The following is a 9,008-nucleotide window of genomic DNA, read 5'->3' on the forward strand; positions in this document are numbered from 1 at the left end:
CAGAAACAAAATCGAAACAACATAATATGTCAAATTCAATTTGAATTACAAGTAGAATATCAAATATAATGGAAACTTGAAATTAAAGGAATAATTAAAATTTTATTTATTATTTTCAAAACCAAAATTACAGAATAAGAAGACTTAGACTCTATTGGATAACTATTTTATTATTTATTTTTTATTTTTAAAAATTAAATATATTTTCTCTCAATTTTTTTACCATATTTTTCACATTTTTTAATAAAAAAAATGAATTCTTGACCAAATTTAAAAAACAAAAACAAAATTTTAAAAGTAATTTAAAAAAATTTACCTATTTTTAAAAACATTGGTAAAAAGTAGATAACAAAACCAAAAAATTTAGAATTCAAAGAAATGTTTATAAACTCAAATTTCGAAAACTAAGATCCAAAAACCAAATAGAAAATTTATTTTAGATTTAAATCCTATTTTGGTCATTGAACTTTGAACTTTATTCTATTTTAATTCCTAAACTTTTAAAGGTGTCTATTTTAGTCCCCAAACTTTTAAAATTTATTTATTTTGATCCCTATTGTTAAGATTATGTTAACTCTTTAAAGATGAAATCTGTTTAGGAATGAAATTGCATCTATCATGGATTGAGCAAGATGAAGGTGAAGAAAAATGTCAACAACCAATGTGCCAAAATAGTGAATCATTAATCATCTAAAAATACAAAGTCATCTCACCATTATGTTTTAATAGAATTTTAATAGCAGGGATCAAAGTAAATATGTTTTAAAAGTTCAAGAACTAGGATGAACGTTTTTGAAAGTTTAGGGATTAAAATAGAAGAAGATTCAAAATTCAAGGATTAAAACAAGATTTAAACCTTAATTTTATAACGAGCAAAAACCATGCATTTAAAATCCCGCTGAAATTGGATGCTTTTGTAATAGATGTGAAGAATAAAAACATAATGTAAATATCACCAACGAATCATTTTCGTTACTGAAACCCTAGCAAATCAGTTGTATTCATGTATAAATGCACAATATTGATCTTAAGATCCGACATGACTTAAAAAAAAGCATTAGTGTGGTTCAAAATTGAAAAAGACTCCTTTCTTCGAACGGAAGAAAATATTATCATCCAATTCATATCATCATCCGCGAATGGTAGATGAGAGAGAATCACCTTATCATTACTAACTTTAAAATGGAAAATTGTCCAAAATAATCTCCTTTTGTTTTCACATTTCAAAAATAGCACGTTTTCTGAAATCTCGTAGAATTGGTTTTTTTCGAACCTTCTTGGGTGAATTCGGGCTGGAGATTATGTTAACTGTTTTAACTTTTGAATATCAAATTCGATTGATGGAAAAGAACTTTTACGAATATGCCTTCAGTAATATAAAAATAACATAATTATTATACTAACCCATTTTTTTTTTAAGAAAGAGATGGTTGACTTGCTCAACAAGTTTCCTAAACGTGATCCTAAATTTTTCCTAGTGTTTGACAGTCCTCAAAACCCTAAAGTACTCATCTTTTTGCATACATTCAAGAAAAACAAGATAAATATAGCGATATTGTCTCTTGTAAATTTATTATAGTTATTATTTGCATACTGTTGAGGTCAATAATTTATATTTTCATGGTTGTTTACGCATTCTCGGTGGAAATTCAATCATCTCGGCTGCGACTGAGTATAATTCCACTAAGATTTAGTGTAAGGTTTGAAATCCTAGGCGAGATATTTATATAGTTACACTAAGATTATGTAATATCTTCGAGATTTTGACTGAATTTATTAAGTTTGTTGAACTTGAATATGATTTTTTTAGGGATGTCTCATATATTTGTTTGTTTTGAGATTGAATGGAAGGAGGATGAGAAATAATACACAGGGGGTCAGTTGAAAGGGTTGATTGTCGACGTCGGAATAAAGTATGAGAAGTTTTTATGGGAAATATATAGAATCAGTGGGATAAATTATGTTGAGTTTGATTTGGTTATAAGGTGTTTGTACAATGTTAGGTCGAATGTATTTACCTTTGTGATTAGTAATAAAGAAGATCTCCATTAGTGACGATGTGTCTCAAGTGGCTCTTTTAGTATCGAAGTTACCAGTAGTAGCCCATAAACCTAGGAGTACGATACCGTCATATCCAATTCAAAATGTTCCAACATTCGCATCAGAACTTGAGTTTATTCCTGAATACAATACGGTTTCCAATGAGGTACGATCATTAAGTCCATTGAATAATAATATATGTTCATTAGATTTGGGAGACAATACAGATGGGTTGTCGAATATGGAATACATGGACTTATCTGAAGATGCTGTTAATGATGAGTTTGTGTTTGAAGTGGACATATTAGTAGATTATGATGTGGACGTTAATGTGTCAGATATAGATATGTCTAAGACAGTTGTTAATGCTGATCATGTGGTATATTCAATGATGAATGTAGAATCAAGGGTTGACAAAGGACTTTTTGGTGATAGTAACCCAATAATTGTTGGGGATGGATTTGTTCTGATGATATGCATTAATGGTCATGCATTAATTTGAAGAATATGCGTTATGTGTTAATCGTGTATAAAATGACCATGCGTTCCTGTCATAAGTTTTCTTGATCTCTCGCCAAGTATAATGAGAATGCAAGTTTCTCGGGATGATTCGAGGTCGAACACAGAGACTTGCAACTAAAGGATTCTTGTAAAGTAATGTGTTTGAGGCGGTGAATAAAAATAAAAAGAGAGAAGTTGATTACTATGCACTACTTCTACTCCTAGCTAAACAAACTAAGCAATTGAAGTTTGACTATGAGAATTGGTAGAGATGTGGGAACTGTCAATGCGTAATGAGATGCGTGGAGAAGTAGAGTTGTGGAGGAGAAAAATTCACCGAGTCATTAAGTTCAGTTGCAAGAGTAATCCGAGCTCGCCACATTAACACATCACACACCTCTCGGTGGTCAGCCACATGGTTATATCTTTATAATGCATGGTTGCGTTGAGCATAAGATTATTCCTATCTCTAGGAACACTGCTTACTTTACTTAGTGAGTTCTACTACTTACCCCTCTCGAGTAGTTGGTCATAGTTACCAGCTCATAGACAAGCATTGCGATAGCTTTACACTAAGCAAAGAGGATTAACTCATTATATTCGCGCAACGCACACCTCTCGATGGTTTGCTACATGCGTCATATCTCTATGCCGCATGATTGAGTATGTGATAACTCTTGCAATCTGCACTTAACTCATTGTGGTGAAAGTAAAAGATGATAAAGTAGAAGAAGATGATGTCAATGATGTTGAAGGAATTAAAGAGATGCATTGATTACAAAATGTATTAATGTCTTAAGCCAAAATGTAATACAATACAAAGGTCAGAAGAGAAATGGATGGCTAGATGTAGGCAATCTCTTGCTTCCATCAGATGTGTGTCAAGGCTGCCGGTGGTGCAATGGATGGGCGATGGAGTAGTCCCTCTCGAGATCTATCTTCGGCGAATCTCCGATCGTCAATCGGAGGAAATTATGGAAGTGAAGAACTCTCAAAGAATTTTTGTTCATGCTCTCGTCTGTGATCACAAGAATCTGCCCAAGGCAGAGTCCCGGATACTTTGAATGTGGGCTTCAAGGCTTTATTTATAGAGCTCAGACACCGACAACATTGGTAATCCCACTTTGATTAGTTTCCATCACTTACGCGGTAGGTGAGAATGTCAGTGGAACATCATGGTCAACGATCAGGAAGCACGTTAGAATATCTGTTGTACAATTTTAGAAATTCTGAGGCATATGTTCATATTCGTTTCTCATGAAGGATCAACGCATTCTACCCACTATGTGATCGACCTTCTATCATGACTATCACTTTGTAGTTGCAGTATTCCATGCGACAAACTGGTCACTAAAGCTCTACCGGGAAATTCTTATATCAATCCCGATAAAGTAAGGGAATGAAGATCAACGCGTGCGATTGATTCCTGCGACAGTTACAAAAATAGACATTTTGATGCAGAATAACGCATGATACAAGGTTAGTGGGAATTTTCAGCGCTGATCAACGCAAGTTCATTTTTCCACATGAATCCTTAGTCATATTAACGCATATGTTGCTCATCAACCCTCATAATTCTAAGTAAAAGGCTACAATAGCCTGTATTTCTACAAGCTATCAATAACTGATGGTGAACATTGTGTAGATTCAGTAGGAAGTGTGAACACTATGTCAGCCGTAATAAGAGAAAGCATATCGAAAAATTAATGGCAAGCACCATAGTCGTCTCATCCGAGTCTACTATAGAAGATATCCAGTTTGGTAATATGTTTTTAAGCATAAAATATTTGGCTAAGAAACTGTCTGTCTTTGTCATTATGAAGAACTTCCTGTATTGTGTCGATAGATCTACCAAGAAGTTCTATATTTTAAGATGTGTAGAATCGATTTGTCAATGGAAGATTAGGACCATTAGAATTAAAGTCTCTGAAATGTTCAAAATTAGTAAATATGTTAACGCCCATACATGCCAGGAGATTTTAAGAAAATAGGATCATAAACAAGCTAAGAGTTGGGTTATAGTTGAGCTGATCAAGTCTAAATACCAAGATGTTAGTCGTGGTTATAAATCGAAGGAAAACCTGTGTATGAATCACCTTTGCTTCAGGTGAATACGTGCAACTCCATCGTATGATGTGCGGTATTACATCAACTGAAACCTTATTCTCTACCCATTTGCTAAGGGATGAAACTATCTCGTAAGCCCAAACCTACCAATTCAAAAAACAAACACCTCCGGTAAGTGTATGATAAAGTCAAAGTAGCAATAACAATTACGATTAAATAAACCTGGAAAGAGAATGAGAATCCGTACAAGCTGTATGATTCAGGTGACTTATTATTCACAGGCTTCTTCTTGTACATTACCACATTTCCTTGGAGTGCACCTTTTAAGCTACTAAGAGTTTTTGTGAATATCATGTGGCCCCAGTCATAACTACAAAAATTCTCTCACTCTCAATCAACCCTAACGTGGTCCAGTCCATGTGTTGCCTCTATTCCCTTCCCATCATGGCCAACTCGATGAAATAAAAAATAGCCATATTCACCGCATCCTCACCACTCTCGAATTGATAATCCAAGAAATAATTATCCAACTTAGTCCTATTCATGTTGGATCTATCTCCCAAATACTACTTCTCGAGTCTAAGACTGATCAAAATCAACTTCACATATGGGATTATATCTTAAACCTGCCACAATATCAAACTCGTCCCGACCAAAAGAAACCTTCTTCTCTAGCAACTTAAAACTAATAACGTCTTCCCTATCCTCTTGTACTTCCCGCTGAAGAATATAATGACACAGAAGCTTATTAAAAACTAACTTCACATCTAAAAAATAGCAAAAAACAGTCTGCCTAAACATATACAACTGCCTAGATGTTAACTTCTTAATATTCGAGACTGTTTTCGCCAGATGAGAATAATGAGTTAGATTTGTCGAAAAATGATAAGAAGTACGGATCTTAGTCACCAATGCCATCCATCATACAGACCACAAACCATACATTCAACTCAACAATGAAGTAGGCAAAACAACAACAAAACAATACACATAAATCTGGAATCTGGCTTAAATCTCGGTGAAGAACTTGGTGGAAAACTCGCTTGAGATCGTGCCCTAATAATGAAGAACTTGGGCCATTTACATGACGTGCCATGAGATTAGGGTTTTGGTCCCATTCTGTATAATATCTCGGGGATGAACTCGGGCTACAATTACCCAGACTACATACACAAAAAAGGAACAAATATTGCAACATACACAATCATCAAACCAGATTTCATTTTATATGAAAAGCTTAGGAGTATTTATCCATATACTTTAGATACATTAAAAAACCCTAGCAAATCTCTAATTAAGATGAAACAATATACTTAAAAAAGGAAATACCTCTAAAATAAGTAAGCTTAAGGATGCAAATAACCGTGGAGAAGGAAATTTTCACAGAGAAAGTAGGGATATCTCGGGCAAGTTAAGGAGCTAGATCGTATGAAGGGTTTTTCATGTATATAAAATGGTTTTTTAAAAGTAGGGGTATTTTATTCCTTTTATACGATTGGATAATTTGAATTCATTACGTTTCAAACACAATTTCGAGCCTGATCTCACCCGAGAAGGCCCAAGAAAAACCAATTATATGAGATTTCAGAAAGCGTGCTATTTTTGAAATGTGAAAACTAAAGGGGAGTTATTTGGGAAAATTTTCTCTCTAAATCTTCAATGATCTTCCCTTCTCGACACATTTAAATACCATTTTATTCTACCTAAAACATCCATCACTAGTAAGAAAATGAAAGGGGATAAGAAGTCTTCTTCTGTCAGAACCTTTTGAAGCAAGAATTTTACCTTTCAAACTTTCATAATTGAAGAGGATGAAAAATTAAAGTGTCTTGACACAACTCTAGATCCAAGATCTCCATTTATAGCCAAAGTCCTTATTCTCTAAAGTTTTAGTTGGAACCTGTGCTAGCACACCATGTCCTAGGTTGGTAGGCTAACCTAGATGGGGTGTAACAAATATTCCAATGCTTATGGTCTAGATAGTATGCCGAGGGCCTTTTATTAAGATCATTAGGAGTATATGCTTCTGATGTGTGGTTCACTCATATGTAGTGGTCTGAACTATGAAACCTTAATTAACCTATTGAACAATATGTCAATTGTATTGCTCCTGAAAATAAAAAAATCGAGCTGACTTACTTAGTACTGGTCTATTTCTCTGTGTGATGTACCTTATAAGTTCATCAAAGTCATATTGAATAGAATAAATAGGTTGCTTCATGGGTTTACGAGTGAGTTTATACAAGGATATTGCACTACAAAAAAACTTATGCTTAATAATTGACTTATGATTTAAGTTTATGATTGTTGATATCAGAATTTGGATAGAGTAGCGTGGTAAATTTGTTTGTAGGAGAAGACGATAATTCTATAAAAAGAGTAATTCTGCTAATGCTTAAGTTAGAAAATGAATCAAGGCTTGATGTATTATACTTTGACTCATAATTCATTTACCTCCTAAAGAGTCTCTATTGTGTATTTATAGAGTTCATTACCCTAATCCTTTTATAATCCTAGGAATCTATTTAAGATGCTTTTTAGGTTCTACTGGAACGACTCAAATGAGATATTCCTTGAGGGTTTTTTCTAGGCTCGATAGCTAAAAACAATATTTATTTTATCGTATTGTATGGTTGGTAATGCTAACTTTAGGTTATAATGTCTATGAAAGGGGTATCGAATCCCACAGCGGAAGCGTATTATTAGAACGCCTTGCATACCACAAATAGATTTTATATAAAACAAAATCATTATACAAAACATAAATACAAACATGTAAATTATCACGCTTTAGAAAAAAGATTAGAACGATTCTTACCTTTGTAGATTCCCAAGTGCCATGAACAATCCTCTCCTAGTTCCAACGAAAGGATCTCCAATGATCTTGATCACGAACAATCTCTCGAACAATCTCGAACATTACCATGAGAGTAACCTCGTTAGTCTTTAGGATTCCAATTGAGGGATATGTGGTATCTAACTATTGGGAGAGGGAGAGGAAAAAAGGATTTTGGAAAATAGAGAGAATTTTCTTTATGGCTTAGGGAAAAAACTCTGCACAATAACACTATGGTATTGTGTGTTGTGTTGTGTGTACCTTGCCTTCCCAAAGGGCCATAGGGAGATTTTTATACAGAGAAAGAGAAAGGGCCAAGTCATTTTCCTAATATTTTCCTTTTCTATAATTAATTAAAAAACACTTATTTACTTAATTAGCCAATTTAATTAAATAACACTTATTTAATTAATTAACCTGATTGAATAACACTTATTTAATTTTAATTTGCACAATAATTAATTAAATATCTATACATTAAACCCAATTTATCATATACATCCCATATATATGTGCAAAACCTTTTTATTCATTAATTCTCTGTGAGTCTAATTCACTTGAATTAATTAATTTGAATCTTATTCAAATATCACTTTTCAATTTAATTATATATCATATCTATAATTATATATTAATCACATTAATATATAGTTTTCTCAAATTAATTTGAACAATTTAAATGATCCCTCTTAAGTATCTTCTAGTAAGCTAACGAAGGGAACTGATGGACTTTAGTTCAGAAGCTCCAACGATATGAGATTAATTGGCTAAACTCATTAACCAAATTAATCAGTATTCGTTAACTGTGGGTACACTCCACTAAAGACCCACAACTGCACTCTTCTCACTACAGATATATTTATGTCCACGGATATAGACCAATACTAGCAATTCTAATTCCTCAATTTTGATATTAAAAAAAAGTATGTTCATAGGGTATTAAGAGGGTTTTAACACATACCTTTGAAGATCTTCTTCAAACACGAATTTGAGCTGCAATCTTCTCCAACTGAAGTCGTGGACCACCAAGAGATCTTCTCTACTATTCTCAGCCTTGAAGTTGAGTGGTGAAACTCACAATTGGGTGGAATTTGTGAAGGTTTTGGTGTAGATTTGAAGAGAGGGAAAAATAGTTTCTGCACAAACTAGTTTTCAACAGTCTCCTCTATCTTTCAATCTCAAAATTGAAGAGTTTTATCATTTCCCTTCATGCAGGCACTCAAGAGATTAGTTGATGCCTCTTCAAATACATGGAATTAATGGGCAATGTGTGTGAATTGGAAGAATCCACCTCCTACTAAGAGAAGTTTGGACGTTTCCATTAACAACTTAATTTCCAATTTTAATTTCTATTTTTAATTAATTCCAAAATTAACTAAAATTTAATTTAATTAATTTCAAATTTTCAAAATCCAATTTCTCAAATTAAATTAGATTGAAAATTAATTTGATATTAATTAATTATACATATTTAATTAATTAATTAATAATTTAATATCAAATATTAAATTAATCACACACCTAATTTTAAACATGAATCTTATTCATGTAAATATTTAAATCA

This window comes from Benincasa hispida, chromosome 11 (genome assembly GCF_027475165.1).
Source record: "Benincasa hispida cultivar pf3 chromosome 11, pf3_genome.v1.1, whole genome shotgun sequence".
NCBI lineage: Eukaryota > Viridiplantae > Streptophyta > Magnoliopsida > Cucurbitales > Cucurbitaceae > Benincasa > Benincasa hispida.